This window comes from Armigeres subalbatus, chromosome 2, assembly GCF_024139115.2.
Source record: "Armigeres subalbatus isolate Guangzhou_Male chromosome 2, GZ_Asu_2, whole genome shotgun sequence".
Lineage (NCBI taxonomy): Eukaryota > Metazoa > Arthropoda > Insecta > Diptera > Culicidae > Armigeres > Armigeres subalbatus.
In genome coordinates, this window is record NC_085140.1 from 181254130 (window position 1) to 181272708 (window position 18579).

Genomic DNA, 18579 nt, shown 5'->3' on the forward strand with positions numbered 1-18579 from the left:
CTTGATGTTATAATAATATGGAATTTATAATGTAGACTCTAACAAATCGGCGTTAGACATTATACATAGATCAACGATGCTCGCCAAAATGTCGGTGGCGGCGCAATCCGCTACATGACTTATACGGTCATAATGTTCATGCTCATTTGAATCAATAGACAATATTGTGTCAGCTTAAACTCTACGCCTTTGTTGAAAAATTGCACGATGTTTGTATGTTCTACTTACGTCATTAAAGTATCAATTGTGTTTACATACCGTTCTTCAACATCTTACCATGGACGGAGCCCTACTTATCCTATAAGCTCAACCAGAGAACCTCGGCGAGTATCTTCTCCACAGGGATTGCGTTCTTCCTTGCGACTCTTCTCCTCTTGGCTAGATACCCTTGGTTGATCGTGAGGTCCTTATCCGACCGCTACACCTTCGAAAAATGTAACAGCAGAGAAAAACACGAACATCCGCCTTCATTTTCGATGATATTGACATTCCAGGTCCTTGGATCGGGTTTGAGTGAATATGATCCCATGCTGATACTCATCCGTACGACTTGCACATCCAGGAGGAGCAATGCCACAATGCCATAACGCTGTATTCGTGGAGTTCTTTTCCGCTATGTATAGCTTGAGGAGGAATGGCGACCAATATAGATTTCAATCTTGAATGGTAACTTAACCGAAAATCTGAACTTTTCTCTCGCACATAATTATGCTTAGTTTCATTGAAAAAACTTAATAATTACATAACTTTGATTCGTACCATGGTTTGAACTACACTGTTCATGGTTTGAACTAAAATCGTACCATGGTTTGAACTACTGCAGCAGCCAGCAGCTCCTAAATATAATAATAATTACATGCATGAAACGCTGAGGAAACCCATAAAAAAGCAAATTTGTTTTATTATTCATGTTCTCGCATTAGATTAGTAACTCGAAACGTGTGAAAATCGTCTAAATTATCGATATGAAAATTGCGATTTTTTCATATTGGAAATGTAAACAAAATGCTCCAGCTAGGCGCATGCAGCGCTCCTAGCGGACAGCAGCAGAACATGACTGCATTTACAAGTTCAAACCATGATACGAATTTAGTTCAAACCATGATACGTTTTTACCTTGTATAAATGTTACTTTTTTAACTATTTAAAACTGTTTCTCAATTGTATGATGATGTCAATCGATTACAGATAAAAATAGCGTTCTTTTGATATATTGATCTCACTCCTGTGTAATAAAATGCGTCCTTTACGAGCTTTTTGAAATTATGCCACTGGTGGGGGGAATTTAGCGCAAATTCAGGACGTTTTTAAATCGCTTTATTTTATTACTTAAACAATATGTACGAATGTTTAAATAAACTCTATCATTTCCAGAATACCTAAATATGTCATTCATACTGTTTTAGGTTCATTTCCTGCCAATGAGATGGTAATTTCTACTGATTTCAAAATGGTTCAAACCATGATACGCTTTTCACTAGTTCAAACCATGATTGGATACCCTATAAACCCGTCGGAAACTATAACGAACGTAACTGCTGAAGGAATGAAGAAAATCCATCCAGCCGTTTTCGAGTTATGCGGATACGAACACAGACCATTTCATTTTTATTAAATAGATATTCGCAGAAATGTCGATTTCTGCTCAATTTGATTAGTTTTTTTTTGTCTTCATTCAGGAGACTTTCAGCCCTAGGCTACCAATTTGTGTAGTTTTTTAATGCTATTAAACAAAACAATTTGCATTTTTATTCTCTGTTTTCGGCTGTGATTGGTATTGGTTGGCACATGAGATTGATTCAATGAGCAACAACCCTACATTTTTGATTTAACGACCAAAACCTATACGATACTAAAAACCTCCACAATGATGCAACGTATGAATAATTGATTCCAATTGGAAACCTGTTCCATAATTTAAACACTATTTATTATCATCAAACTCCCGATATCGCACCCTTCATTTATCTTCACAAACACCCCTTCATCAGGTGTTAATCGAGTTCAACCGTACAATGTTTAGGCTATGGCAAATGTCTAACTACCATTCGATGCGCGATTCGCAAGCACGTGCAACAATTATAGTCTCGGAACTTCTATGTGGCGGGACGGGAACGCGTCAACAAAAGATCTACAATCTACATCTGCATCCTGCATCATCACAATCGTGTGGGAGAACGGTTCAATATGCACGTCAACAGTTAATTTGATAGTATGTTTTCCATTCTTTGAAAAAATTAGGATATCTACATCACAGGCAAATACCGCATCAACCAATCAACCACCTCACCCGTTCAAATATTATTGATTCGCTCAAAATATTAGTGAGGTGCGAAATCAATCAATTTCTAATTAAAAGTCACAAACATTTTATACAAACAGAAAAATTACGTACTTCTATGAATATCAAAAATCATTATCAAGGCTTACAGCTGGTGGCACCTTTCGTCACTCTGTGACTCTGGTACTGTCTGAATCATGCTTTAGTTCTTGAGGAGTTGATAGTCACCACGCTGTGCAGTTATTGCTGCTAATTATGATTGGTTAGCAAGAAACTAAAAGGTATATGCGCGGACAACGGAACGGTGACTCGAGTGCATTTCCCGCATATGTATCTGATCAAGCGGTAATCACACCCCGCCAAGAATGTTTACATGCTTCTATTCTATCATCTATTCTGTATTCCTAGATTCAAAGGTTCTCCCCCCTTGCCTGCTGCTGGCAGGAATCCGGCTTGCTATAGAATCAAGAACGACAACTTACTGCGCGTAGGTACGGATAACGGAGAGTAATTGAGCGAGAACGGAATAAAGAACCTCCAGGTGATGTTCTCAGCCGTTCTCACCCAAGTGATGCTCCTAAAGCCTTGATTAGGTAACGTCTCCAAGTGGAGATTCTTGTTCCCGTCTGGCTGGAGGAGTTATTCTTGTAAGAGCGCGCGCTCCGTTCACATCGTGCTGGTTAAGTTCTTGGTCATCCTCCCGCGCGCGGGCTCGTCTACGAAGTTTTCCGTTTTGCTTATTAATTCAATTAGCGTTCAAGTGCCATTTCGGTTAATTTTTCGGTCGTTTTTTCCCCGTTGGAAAGTATATACAACATAGGGTGAGGCGATTCGGATTTATCCGTTGCACTGAAGCAGAATTGTCAAACGTAGGTGCTAGAAATCGCATAAATTCCGGAAGTTTTTCCAAGGCTGCCATCCGAGTAAACATCTAGAAGATTTTTTGGTAAGTTAAAAAAACATAAAACAAATCTTCGGTAACTAATGCTTCTGGAAATTGAACTGCACGAATAAGTGAACAGAACACAGACATTAGGAAAAGAAACATTAACTGACTAGTGAGGATTCGAATATGGAGAACGTAGAGAAAACGGAATGGAGCAGTTTAATGTTATTTGACTACTAGGCTCTATTCAAGTGCAAATATTTTAATTTATCATGTTTTAAATACGTTTGTGTAGTTTATAGCAATCTTCTTCAATTGCTCTTCATTCCAAATGAAATTCGACTGCTTTCGAATGAAGTGTTCTTTCACCATTTCCACAGTTGTTAATTGGAAAATTTCAACGACTGTCATCGCATGAATGTCTATCTTGTTCACTACGCCCAGGAAGTCGAGAATGTTTCCCATCCGAATACATCCTTGACTTGGGAATCAAACTCACTATCTCCGGCTTGAGAATCCTACACCCATGCTCACAAAACTTACTGGACACCTTAATAGTGATAAACTGCCCAAAAGCTCAAATTAATAATTTTGTTTAGATTTAAAGCGGATTGTTTTAAGTTTATTCAAGTTTCATATTTTGAAGATGTTAAAAATGTGTTCGGCAAATGTATAATAGGCAAGTGTTTGGGCCATAACAAAGTGTAAATCGTTTCACTTCAATACACGACGCGCGCAAACGCAATCAAAGCTATCACAGTTATCGTTATGGTTTATTTCGATACTGTTTCGTGCAATACAGGCACAAGTTGTTGTCTGTAAATGTTCAGAAACAACGTTTTAAAATTTTCATTCCAAAAAGAAAAAAATCAATCTTTTTGTGATTTTTTTTATTTTATGGACATTTGTTGCATGTGTTGATACAAAAGGATTATATTTGTGTGTTCCAGAAAAACACTTTGACAGAAAGACGACAAACTAGAGAATTTATTCCAATTTTCTGAATAATCAAATTTTAAAGCTAGCCTTATTTTTGATATATTGTGAATTTAAACCTAGATGAACGATATTATTTTCCGTGCTTTGCCATCAAAAAGGAAAAGGTCAAAAAGGAAAAAATTCAGTTATGTCAGTATTGTACGAAACCGTCGCTTTATTGAACCCGTATGCTATGGTTGAATCGCTAACCGGCTTTTCATTTGTTCGAGGTCAAGATTGTATGCTTAACTGCTAAGGGCAACATTTTGGCAAATTGAAAGTGCTGCCATTTGATCCGGCTGTGATTGTGTTCTAATTATTGTAGACGTGCGATCGAAACTATACAATGTAAAAGCCTTTGTTCGAGCCGATCGAACTCACTTATTACATATGCTTATCTTGTTTATCTCAATAGATCGTAGAATCGTAGGAGGAAAAAACAACATGGAATAGGTTCAGTTCGCCAAAGTACTGGCGATTATGTGAGAATATCTATTTGTAGGCTTTGTGGGCGAGTGGTTAGCGGCGTCAATCGTAGGATCAAGGGTTAGTCATTGTTAGCCGTGGATGTAACAATGGCTCATCACGCAAATTTATCAATAATTCAGCTATAATAAATCGTTTTGTAGTGATATATTTATCACTGCTTTATTAAAGAAGTGTATCAAGCATATTTTAGTCCCATAATGCTAGGGCTAGAAATTGTTTCGATTTCCCTGGGCATAAAAGTATCATCGTGTTAGCCTCATGATATACGAATGCAAAAAATGGTAACTTGGCTAAGAAACCTCGCAGTTAATAACCGTGGAAGTGCTTAATAAACACTAAGCTGCGAGGCAGCTCTGTCCCAGTGTGGGGATGTAATGCCAATGAGAAGAATGCTAGGGCTAGATTCATGCACTTCTTCAACTGATAAACGCAATAAACTTGTGGGAAAAATCTTTTTGACATGTTTTAAGCAGCCGCTTAAGCCGGCAGGCTGTGCAAGATTTTTTTTCTTTTGCCCAATGATTTAGTTTTCTGAATATACTTTTCATTCGGCTACATGCCTGGTGCTGGGAATGTGGTTTCATTAGTACCCGCTAAGCTGCGGAGGACGATGGAGGTCCTTCGTAGCTTAGTAGGGAAAGCACCTGTCTAGCGTACTGGTTTCGTGGGTTCAAACCCCACCGAAGGGAGTGGTTACTAGGGTGCCAATGGAATGTATAGGAAAAAAATTGTCTTCGAATTTAAAAAAAAAACGACGTTGCTCACAAGTTTCATTACCCCAAATTATGACCTAAATTCATCAAAGTTTTGAAAATTTTAACCATGACAATTTTCCCAAGGGGGGATCAAAGGAAAAGTCAAAAATCGATTTTTTGTTTTTGATGAAAATGCATGAAACGTCGAGATCTGATGCTATCTCAAAAAAAAAAAAAATTGAAAAATAAATCGATTTTTTCTCTTACAACATTTTTGGGACTTTTTTTCAAATAATGAATTTTGTTTCATCGAATTTTAATACCGGACGATACGCAAACGTTTCCGTAGCCAAAATTTTCTCCTATGCAAAATTTGGGCTAAATTGGAAATGATTTAGGGATGCTCAAAATTGACCAAATTTTTTTTTTCATTGCCAGTATTCATTTGAACTTTAGAAGTGAAAGCAGTCACACTATTATAATTATTATTCATACAATGGAGTATATTTTGTTTGTTGGGGAATATTTTCCATAGTCATCTAATTTGCCGTCGTATGGTGAAGTTCATTGTAAGTTCATGTTTCATTAGCGAGCTGAGGAACAAACTGCTAAACAAAGTGCGCAAATAACAACAGAAGCGTTGATAGCTGTATGAAAGGGAAAACAAATTGGTAATCGGGCAATTGAATTTAAAATTTTGCGTAACTATAAAAATTGGAGAGATTAACATGAAAAATAGGCTGCTAATGTCGACGACTGAACTTGAGAAGAGGCAATACTTTTCTGATTCGATTGGAGATTTATTCAACATCTGCAAGAAGTGTACGCCGAAGAACAAGGTGGAGTCCTTTGGCATCAAAAATAAAAACAAAAATTCCCCTTTAAAAAGTTTTGATTAATTTTGAGCACCCCTAAATCATGTCTGATTGAGCTCAAATTTTGTATAGGGGGATATTTTTGGACCATCTTAAGACCATCACACCATCACAGAACAGCACACAATCGAAGCGTGAATCAGAACTAACCGATAAAGCCGATAATCAAATCATGAAACTGCATATGTGATATTTTTGGACAAAATGAGATTTTTATATATTCTCGTCCAAAACTATGTATTCTGGCAAAAAAAAAACATAAAAAAATATGATAAGAAAATTATTTTGAGCTTTTTAGTGGAATGTTTTCACCTGTCATAAGACGAGTTTATACAATCCCATTGAATTCCACCACTTAATTGTATCTTGACAGATACGTATTTCAACCTCAACAGTAAGGCCGTCTTCAGTGTCTCGTACTTGACTCGACTTGTCGGTGACACGACTGAAATCTGAACCGAAGAGTCCTCATGGTTCAAGCACCTCAACTTGGATTCAAATAAGTACATCTATGGGAACGGTCCGCTTCTAGTCCAAAAAAGGCTTTTCAAAGAAAATCCTGTCACTATACACCGGTCTTCGAGTGGATTCTGATTAGGAAAAGGGGTAATGAAACTTGTGAGCAATGTCGTTTTTTGAAATTTGAAAATGCCATTTTCATTGGCATCCTAGTGGTAACCCTCCAATCCCTTTGCCGAACTAATCTATCACATGTTGTGCATATGCATAAATCGAGTGTCAGACAAAGTAATTAATCCCAACTCCCGGTGGCTTAATACCCGGAGCATAGGCAATGAATCGCCTACTTTGAGCGTGCTTACAGCGGCACACTAGGAGTTAACTTTCTGAAATCAGTATGGCGAAAGGCATCTAAGGTTTGATTTCTCAAAATTAAGCACCTTCATCGAAAAAATATTTGGTAGGCGTAGTAGCGGACACCTTTCTACATAACCGGTACCAAATAGTTTTTCATGAAAAGTTCCTAATTTTGAGAAAACCCGCATTTGATGTCTTTCGCCATACAAATTTCAGGCGGTTAACTCATGCTGGCTATTTTACGCATATACTATAGCGCCTGGATGTGGTAGCGGCGAGTAGAAAATCAGCCACTGCCAATAATTCATTAACTTTGAATGAACTGAAAAAGCTCGTACCTATAATTGTGTGATCAGTAAACTTATTTTCTTGGTTGGTCCATATTTTTTGTTTCAAAATTTCATGATGTTTACAGACGCTTGATTTATAGATAAATGATTGAAATATTTGATGATTAAAGTTACCCCAAATAGAAAATTAAAAAAAAAAACTCGACAAAAAAGGTTTTTAAAACAAGTTTAAAATTATCAAATAATCAAGAACAACAGCCTTATACGTTCTACATGTAGCAGTACTCGTTTAAAAAATATGAAATTAAAATTAAAATAGTGATTAATATTCCTCCGCATTACGGTATCTAATTTATACACATATTTATTTGATTGTTAATGATAACAAAGTTTTATCTTCATATGATCCCAAAAAGGTACTAGTTTTGATTTTTATTGAATTTTTATTTCTGATTCACGTTAAAGAACATGAAATTGTGCCATAGAGCAGCGGTTATCAACCTTTTTGATGAGTGGTACCCCTTGAGGCTTTGTCATTGCTTGAGGTAGCCTTTAAGATTTTTTTTCTGGAAATTCGACCCTCGGTCGGAATTATAGCGTAATTGTTAAGTCACGAGCCAATGCACCAAGAAACTTGCGGTTCAAAATAATTATTCGCAACTTTTAATTTAATTTTAATCCAAAAGTATATTTGAACTGTTCGTTTTTCAGGAATATTCCTCTATTTAATTTTAAAATATATTCTCAGGCTTCCAATACAACTTCAAGTGTTTTTGTATTCCGACAAAGCTGTTGAATTGGCGTCATTTTTGGCGGGTTTAACTTAACTTTAAATAAAAACTATCAGTTGAATATAAAAAGAAATGGTTTGCGATTGATTTTTTGGAATCCTCAGGAATCGTTTGGGACACAAATTAAAATTTCTAGAATATTGGGCAACAAAATTGTTTTATTCCCGAACTATGATATTATGGAGGGAAAAATCCGCCCAGGTTTAAAATTTAAACAACAATAGTTAAAAATAAATCGACACCCAACGAACGTTTTTTGCTCACCTGTTAAGATTGTGTTTAGTTTCAAAATTACATTAGGGATGATCCATTAATTACGTTACGCAAAAATCGACCATTTTAAACCCCCTCCCCCCTAAGTCACACTTTTTGTATAAATCATCAAAACTATTTGTATGGACTGTCACAGTTTACTCAACCCCCCCCTCCCCCTCTAAGCGTTACGTAATTTATGGATGTTCCCTTATGCAAAGTTTAACCAACGCAGTTTAAATCAAAGTGTCCATTTCTGAATATGTTGTGAAACTGTTTACAGTGTCAGTTTAGTCCCTCAGTTTGGATTTAATTTATTCATTCAGCCAAAAAATAGTGATACGGATTTCAATCCCTTGCTTCAAAATCTGTCCATGATTGATGAGTTATTTTGATTCATGGTGAGGTGTTGTGATTCTAATCTGAGAGAGAGGAACACCTAAAGAATCAAGCCTCTTTTAAACTGTGCTAACGACGAATGATTTCTTTGCTTCCGATTTTTGTATTTTGTAGGCACTACAAAGGCACTAGTAGGCATATTGAAGCTTTCAGTGTTTCACGGTAGAAGTGTTTTTGATGTTTTTTTGCCTTTCTCGTATACTAAGTATACGTAAAGGCTATAATTTCACTCCAAAACCAAACTTTTGATAGAAGGCTGTTATATACCAATCGACTCAGCTCGACGAATTGAGGTGATGTCTGTTTGTGTGTATGTATGTATGTGTGTGTGTGTATGTGTGTATGTGTACAAATTTTGTAGACACACTTTTTGAAACTTAGCATTACCCGATGTAATCGCAACAAGTTGCATTCGACGGGGAATGCAGTCCCATTGTTTGCTATTGAAAATTGCATTTCGGAATTATTGAAAAATCATTGTTTTTCCCAAGGGCCCTCTTGAAAAAAAAATTAAAACCGAAAAAAAAACATTTTTTTTAAGTATGGTGGAAATGCATAATAATCAATACAAAAACATGCAAAATGATAGAAAATATGCGATCTATTCCTCTAAAGTGCTTTTTTGACCTTTCTTATGTGATTTTTTCAGTACATTTTACGATGCACGAGAAAGGCATCATCGCCGCTAGGTGGATTAATCTGGGTTTTTATTAAAAAACTGGGTTTTTGATTTGGAATTTGAAATTGAAATAATATTGAGTAAATTCTGAGAAGTATACTGCCACTAGCCGCAAGTCGAGCACATCGGTATATGGGCGTCCATATACAGATGTGCTCGACTTGCGGTTAGCGGCAGTATACACCCAATTATTTTTTTACACGGGGGATGCGTTCCGTGTAAAAATAGTTTTCAGTTCAAAATCTGAAAATCTGTGTAAAAAAAGTTTTATGATTTCTCGACGAATCATGCAGAGCAACTTTGCAAAAAATTTGTATGAGATTTTTTTACACGGCCGCATAAAAAAAAAATCGTCTGAGAACAGAATCGGGTGTCACGGTGCCCCGGTAGACCGTTATTATAAAATAAAAATGTCCATCAAAACCAAGTACAGGGCTCAATTCCTGTGGTAATTCTGCACCTCTTGACCAATTTTTAAAAAAATCCCTAGGAGGAATCTCGAGAAATCTTGATTTGAAGTTTTTAGTTAAGAAATTTCAAAAGAATCCATATAAGAATCCAAAAATATCACCAAAAACCCTGATTAATCCACCTAGATAGATGTCCTTCAATTCTTCTTGAACCTGCCAGTCGGAAGTAACCACCAACTTTGCAGGGTTGCTGTCCGGCATTCTTGAAATATGCCCTGCCCATCGTACCCTTCCAGCTTTAGCTACCTTCTGGATACTGGGTTCGCCGTAGAGCTGGGCGAGCTCTTGTTGCAACCTTCGCCGCCACACACCATTCTGTTGCACAACGCCAAAGATGGCCCTAAGCACGCGTTGCCGTTATTAGAACTATAAATGTTTACAACTGGCTTATCTTACCAAACTGACTTAAGTATGTTTTTGTATGGCTAACTTGCTCGGGTTTAGTATAAGTGTTGCTTTCAATGTTTAATAGAATGAAAGGTAAAAATTAATTTTAATTTAGTGTTTATGTTCATAATGGAGAGAAGTAAGACTAGAGTTCGTGTAGAATAATAGTAGTTAGAAGCTGTTATACTCGATCACAGCACTTATTAACCGATCTTTGCTGCCAAATCTCATCAAAGTTCTAATCAACGGATTAGAAAAAGCATGTTTGATATGTAAGCCAAAACCTATTCCGGTACCTCTACAGAACTCAGAAACATGATAATTCAAGATATGGTACTTTGACGTGAATGGAAGCTGCGGCTTTTTCCAGCTGCTAGCTAAGCCATCAATTGCTTCCTCAAAACCATGCTCAGAAACTGCTGATTGAAATATTAATTAGAAAATTGTTAATGTTTAAGCAGAGTAATGCCGTAATCCGAAAGATCGGGATTCTAGTGAACTCTATGCAATTTGTTGATGCCTCATCTGTACTTGGTTCACCCATAAATTTACTCAACATGGCGCTTCTCGAGCAACTTTAAAATCGTATTAACAATTCCAAACTAGATGTGTAGTGACGGAGATAAGCAAAGGTTTATTTTGTTTCTTTTTTAAAGTGTTTTTAAAAGTTCAAAAATTTAATATTTCTTCGTCGTAACCGAAAACCCAAAAGAATATGCACAAAGCTTGTAAATTTTTTTCTTTCTCTTGTGCATTTTTCCTGATGTTTTCCTTGGTTCTCGAAATCTCATTCTATATGCCGAGCTCACTCGTAGCTTTTCCTTACTGCCATCTTTGGAGTCATTACCAGTCCGATGATCCTTTTGCGGGAAAATCTCAGAATATGATAAACCGTCAATTCAATTTTTACAGCATCTGACGAAGATCTAACCTGTTATATAATGCTAAACAACTACACTACTTTAAACAAATATTTAAGCTGTAGGTTTTTTCATCAATTTTTTCCATACTCCAATCTTTACTTCTGATGCTCGAATACATTTGTGAATACAATAAAAAAATACAAACTTTAATCTGAAAGGCATTCAACAAAGAATCTGCAGCCTGCACGTGAATTCATGAATGGTTCTGAACGAGAGGTAGCATTCTTGAAGATAGACGGCTTCAAGCCATACAAAAAACATACCTAAGTCAGTTTGGTGAGCTTAATCAGTTGTAAAAATTTATAATTGTAATAAAGGCAACAAATGCAAACTGGTTGAAAACAACTTGGACCACTTTTTGGACGGCTTTGGAGGTATTTTGGGGATATTATTGAATTAAAATATAGATTCTTTTGAAATTTCCACATTAAAAACTTCAAATCAAGATTTCTCGAGATTCCTCCTAGGGATTTTTTTAAAAATTGGTCCAGAGGTGCAGAATTACCACAGAAATCGAGCCCTGTACTTGGTTTTGATGGACATTTTTATTTTATAATAACGGTCTACCGGGGCACCGTGGGTGTAATTTAAATTTCAATAATGTTTCAGGCAACTTGATTGTGATTTGAAAGTAAATTGAAAGTCAATTTATGCATATGGCAATTTACATGGGAAAAATGTTTAAATCGTCGTACAACATTATTGATTGCACAACTTCAATTTTCGTAATTAATTAAATCAACAGATAGGTCTCATTAATTTAGAAGTATTTTGCCTTTGCTGGTCGACGCTGTTTTCCCATTTTACTAACTTGTCAATAAAACCGTTTCAACAATACAATCGGTAAAAACCTTAAATTGTCTTGACATAAGACGGGTTTGTACTATTCTATTTAATTCCATTATTTTAATGTACCTATGACAGATACGTATTTCGACCTCAACATTAAGGCCGTCTTCAGTGTCTCGTACTTGACTCGACTTTCAACAAGTCGACAAGGCAGTTCCTTTTAGACGCAGACACTTATTTAATAAGCTCATTATGTGCCTTTGTATCAATTGTGTTAAGATTGAAAATCAAGTTTCAAGTTTCAAATCAAATCAATCCATATATATTTTTTAAGTTCAACACAATATCCGCTATTATGCATTTTTGTTTCAGGTACCCCCTGATACCAGCAAAGGTACCCTCAGCGGTACATGTACCCCAGGTTGAGAACCGCATCTATGGAGGACGATCAGCAGGATACGTCTCAAACCCTTTCAGGCCCAAATTTTTCTAAGCGGTTCTACCCAGCAAATTTGATAGATTTCAGATGATTTCGTGATTTATAATGAAGAAATGAAAAAAACAAGTATATTTTTTTGGGATGTACTAGAATCATCCAAACTGTTCTTGAGTCAAGAACTTGCGATCTACAGTTACCATGCTAGCTTTTTTCTTCACTTCAAGCTTGGATATGTATTCAACCATAACATGTTCCTAAAGGTCAAATGGGTAGCTGGGACTATGTGCTAGTCGACGAATAAACGATCACGATTGGAAGCTTGGAACATGCTTGGAACAAACTGCAAGTCGCTAAACACTTAATTTTATTAACCGGGCTCGGTTACCAGATTACCGATTTCTCAACAGCTGAGCTCTCGGTACCCACCTCATTGGCATTGCTGAGTGCTCATTGGTGAAATGTCAATTATTACTGAACACTCGGTAAAGCATTACCGAGTGATTTGCAAAAAAATAGAACAGACTACGTTATAGTATATTATTATATTGTATTCAAAGTAATTAAATGAAAAACAGAATTTTTTTTATAGAATTATGTTTATTTACTTTAAAAATACTATTTTTCAAAGCGTTTTCGAACACAACCGATCGGTAAAATTGTTCCCAAAGGTAGCCTTACAACTTACACCTCGCGAGATTTTTCCGCGGAATTTTTGTTCCTGTGGATTTATAATGGGGTGAAATTTTGGATTCCCGAAGTGTAACGCTACCTCAGATATCCGACGAGTACTGCGGTGCTCAACGATCAGGATGAAGGAGTTGATTTGTGGACCTTGGCGACGTGCACTGTGCAGCTTCGGACGAGAATACTTTCGAATACTGGTTTCCACTGTCTAAGTACGCGAACGGGATACCCGACGGATGCAGCTAACTTCCTGAAAATTTAAGTAGTTTGTTTTCTTTTTTTTTCTGGTAGGAAGATAGATCGCTTCTGCACTTACCTCAATACCATTGTTATTTTTTTTTTAAAAATCAGAAGGGTTATATACAAGATACGACCGCCCGACGTAAACTACGTAAAACAGATTATAAGATAATTCATTTGATTGCCTATGTCACTGGTTTGAGCATGAGCTTAGAGTGATTCAAATTTTGACTTTTTCGCTCTTTTTAACTGAATTGGTTGTAATTTGACTGAGCACGAGCAATTTGATACTTGCATGGAAATTACTGTAGAAATCGCCCCTTATGTGTAAGATAGTTTTGTGAGGCGGCCCATTAACTATTTAAATATAGCAAACCAGAAGAGTTCATAGAATATTTCCTAATATGTAAGACAGTTATTGTTCCGAAGCGATCGGATTGTTGCTTATTATTGATATTTATGTAGTTCTTTCACGTGTTAAATTGATTTTCCCACGATTCAGTATTTTGCGAGTATGATCTGCACCGATCGGCCACCAATTACCGTCGACACTCTACATCTCGATGTTCTATATCTCGATATATCTCCCTATGTCCCTTTTCTCCGTCCCTACGAACTACATATACTTTTGCTTTCTGCATCTCGATAAAATCCCTATCTCGGTATCTCTATCTCAATTATGATCATGTTTTGTTCAGGATTCACTCTCTTTATGCCGATATATTCATGTTTCTAGACTACTAGACAACCTTGAGGCAATAATAAACACATCAAACACAAGAAATGACATTAGTTTTTTTACCGTTTTTCATAGCAACGAGCTTTTTTCCATCTAGGGGAAACGGCGGCTTTGGCAGGTTTTGTTCTATTATTGTCAAGGGGGTTTTTGTTGACCAAATTTTATGAATTTTGACCAAATATTTTTTGATATTCAAAGAATGTTTAGGCCAAATTTGAGCATAATAAGTTATAAAAACCCCCCTGACAATAACAGAACAAAACCTGCCAAAGCTGTCATTCCCCCTACTACCCATTTCAATTTCCCTTCCATTCCTCGATCTCTCCTTATCTCGATGGTCCCTTCAATATCGATTTGTAATTAACTTTTTGCAATTCCTGATCATATTATCTGGTTTACAGATCGCCGTTGAGTCTTAAAACGGCCTACTTTTCTATACCAACGAAATGGGTGCTTTAATGAACATTATGCAACTCAAATGGGTTGAATAATATTCATTACTAGCAGACCCGACGAACTCTGTTTCGCCCAAAATTGATTTATTCTCTTATTAGATCTCGAGTTATGAAGAAATTGTTATTTCATTTGTATGGGAGCCCCCCTTTCCAAAGCAGGGAGGGGTCTAGATCCATTTTAAGAACCTTCCCCGGCCCCAAAAACCTCTGCATACAAATTTTCACGCCGATCGGTTCAGTTGTTTCCGAATCTATAAGGTTCAGACAGACAGAAATTCATTTTTATGTATATAGAAGAAGAAGAAGAAGAAGATAACACTCATTTGGATGCTATAATGAAAAACCAACACCAGAATAGTAGTTACACGACTACATTATGCTACGTTTTGACAGGGCAAGTGAATTGAACAACTCAGTTGAATTCAATTGACTTGCCAAAAGTTGAACATGTTCAACTTTCTTTTTGTTCAAGTGAATTGAATTAAGGTGTTTACACGTTCAATTCGCGTTCGATTCAAGCGACTTGCTCAATTCACTTGCCTTGTCTAAACGTAGCATATTATATCATATATATATATATCATATCAATATTATATCAATATATCAATATTATGCTGAATTAGCTTGGGTAAGTGTTCAAATAGTATATTATCTGCGTCGCGTAATAAATGAAATAGTTTGATGGACATGACATCAAAAATTTCCAAAAGCAAGAACATCTATCGCTTCACGGTTTATCGAACTATGCGATGTGGCACGGCAACATGGAATCTCTGCAGCAACATAATCTATTGGCAAGAATGATCATGTGGAGTAAATTCTGGAAGGGATTAGACAAGTACAAGTATAATTTTGGTACAGATTTGTCATAATCAAGTCCATTTTTCGTCATTGCATAAAAAAGCGTGTGCAACTCGTTGCAAAACTCGATTTTTTCAGCACTCGTAGTATTTTTCCAACTCGGCAAGCCTCGTTCGATAAACGTACGACTCGTGCTGATAAAATCATCTTTTCGAAGACGAGCCAGCCTCGGGCTGCAAGTCTCCTAAATAAAGACAAAAAAAATCTTTTTGCAACTTGTTGCACAAACTACTATTTCGACCGCACACAGCAGAACAAAATAAAGCGAGTCTTGAGACTGTTCTGCACATCTAAATCATGTTCGATCGCATACCAATTCTTTTATTACTTATGTTACTGATTTCGAACAAAATTGACGTAACTCAAAATATGAAAATAATTGGATGCGACTCAAAAAAAAAACAAATTCATTCCCCAGTGGTGGCGATGCCTTTCTCTGACTATTATGCGACTTAGAGTGGTTAATGCATCTCAAAGGTAATTGCCTAATAAATGGCTACCGCCATCGGGGTGACAATGGGTCTGGGGGTGAGAATGGGTCATCACTCTCACCGGCAGCCTGGAGGTCGTTGAGCAAAATCGTTCAAAAACGACTCTTATATTTTAATCTTTTTGACCTCAGATACAATCAATCCATTCTACAAGCATTCTAAGTAGTTGAAACAGTGACCCATTCTCACCCCCATTTGACCCATTGTCACCCCCGACGACGGTATTCAATTCTTTGAAGTGTTATTTTAAGGGGTGCTGTTCAAATGGTAAAATAACCTTGTTTAAAGTTGGTAATCAATTTTGATAAAACTTGTAAACTGGTGGCGAGTTTCCGTGTCTTTTGATAAATTAATCTTAAAAACTTATTAAAAAATAAAGGCGCTATTAACGTTAAAAATCTTACATGATTTCATGACGGTCCTCAATTTTAAACTATTGTACAAATTGTATCTCAGCAGTTTACGTCAAAATTGGCTTTATAATGTTAGTCTAGGATTGCCTTCAAACCAGGGATATAGCGCAGCTGTCAACCCCATACAGATGCACCGTAGTAAACATGAATTTGACATTTTTGGAAATTTTGACAGTTTTGGGCATTCTGACATTCTCGGTTTGTGCACGCTTAATTCAGTTGACCTTTTTCCATGAGTTTCAACGGGGTTAGCTCCTGTAAACGACTCGTTTTTTTGGCGTGAACGTGAGTGCACTACACGACTCAGAGGAATAAATCATTTCAACGTCATCAATCTGTGTAAGTCAACGAATAAAAGAGTAAACATATTTAGGAATGTATTTTATGTTTGCTTCGGTGATTTTGACTTTTGCTATACCCCTGCTTAAAACATAAGCCTGTTTATGCATTAAGAAGGATTACAAAATTTGACGTATAATTATGTCCCTCAGTGTAGGCTTTGAGGAGGAATGAAGGTTGGTAACACACCACTATATAAATCCGTATTTTTTTAATACGTATTTGTGATATTGCCTGTTGTTTCACTAACACAATCACAATTTTCCGAAGGACGGAAAGAGACAGACGACACACCGCCGGTGGTGAAATATTCAGAAAGCTGTTTTCTTTGCCCAACTTTTCTTGAGCCTTAAAGAAGGGCGTTGCTTACACGACCGTGTCCAGCATCTAAAGCTAAAGCACTTTTTCATAAACACTACTCTTTTGCTTAGACCGTGGTCATGGCTTTGGTTATTTTGTTCTACTTTTTGTGCGAATCATCGCACAAAAGTAGAGCGCAAGAACCAAACGCACCAGATGGCGGCCGTAATGAAACTCTGAAATTTTACTGCGTTTGTTTGGTATGTTCAATGTTTTTACGTTAGTTATAAATATTTCCAATGGGCATAAAAATTGCTGAAGAGTTTCCGATTCGATTGACAATAAAATCTCGAAAATCCATCGAAAGATAAAGGAACTTATAGCATTTGAAATCTATCCTAATTTCGTGACAGTCTCGAATTGGTAAATTTTCATTTGTCACCCTGTATCCGAGTCTTCCCCTTAGGGGCAAGCCAGAGTAAACGCGACGTGCGATGCGACGCGACGCGACAGTGCAATTTGACAGCCTGTTGATAATGATTGTTATTCTTTTACGTGAGTCACATCGCGTCGCATCGCTCGTTTACGTTTACGTCAAAAAACTCAATGTGGCGCCACATCAAGCGTCATGATAATGAGAGTCGAGCTCAAACTGAACTCGGTAAAAGTATTAGAGCTTGTTTGCATGTCTGATTGTTCGGTACAATTTATGACAAATTTCAGCCATTTTCTGTTAAATTCACAGACCTTTCGGACCGGATAGTCTGCACACCGTATCGAATGACAACGGCCAACGATGCATAAACTTTGCAGCCTCCCGCGGAATGGTAGTCCGAAGCACCTTCTTTCCCCGCAAAAATATCCACAAGGCAACAAAGAGATAACCTAACCAACAAACAGAAAACCAAATCGATCACGTTCTAATCGACGGTAAATTCTTCTCGACATCACCAACGTCCACACATACCGCAGTGCGAATATCCGACCACTACCTCGTTTCAGTATGCCTGCGCTCAAAACTCTCGACGATGTACAACGCGCGTCGAAGTCGAACGCCGCGGCTAAAAGACGGTAGACTAGGCCAAAGATACGCGCAGCAGCTGAAGGTGGCACATCCAACGGAAGGGCAACTAGGCGTAGCGTCTCTTGAATTTGTAAAAGATATTCAATCTACCATTGTAAGCACCACAACCGCTGCACTTGGCACGGCACACCGCAGTAGGGCTACGAGACACGATATAAACGGGCGCGGAACAAACAAAACTTGATTTTCCACCACGGACCAGGTGTTCGCCATTCGCCAAGTACTGCAGAAATATCGCAAATACAACCTGCCCACGCATCATCTATTCATCGACTTCAAAGCCGCATATGATATAATTGATCGGGATCAGTTATGGCAGCTAATGCACGAAAACGGATTTCCGGATAAACTGATACGGTTGATCAAGGCGACGATGGATCGGGTGATATGCGAAGTTCGAGTTTCAGGGGCATTCTCGAGTCTCTTCGAAACACGCAGGGGGTTACGGCAAGGTGATGGTCTTTCGTGCCTGCTATTCAACATGTGGTGCGATTTTCACGGAGTCTGTCCAGTTATTTGGTTTTGCCGACTACA

At 37.3% G+C, this 18579-nt stretch overlaps 2 protein-coding genes across 4 annotated transcripts in view; one reads left to right on the top strand and one right to left on the bottom strand.

The window, feature by feature from the left end:
• Positions 1-18579, bottom strand: part of LOC134211326 (uncharacterized) — a 108747-nt gene that overhangs the window by 40439 nt on the left and 49729 nt on the right. The window lies entirely within an intron of this gene.
• LOC134211325 (phospholipase B1, membrane-associated) overlaps positions 2919-18579 on the top strand; it is an 89130-nt gene continuing 73469 nt past the window's right edge. Inside the window, exon 1 of one of the 3 annotated variants that reach the window (XM_062688085.1) lies at positions 2919-3227. The gene's annotated coding sequence lies outside the window, so the exon portion shown is untranslated. The remainder of the gene's footprint in view (positions 3228-18579) is intronic. The other 2 variants (XM_062688084.1, XM_062688086.1) reach the window with 2 other exon arrangements.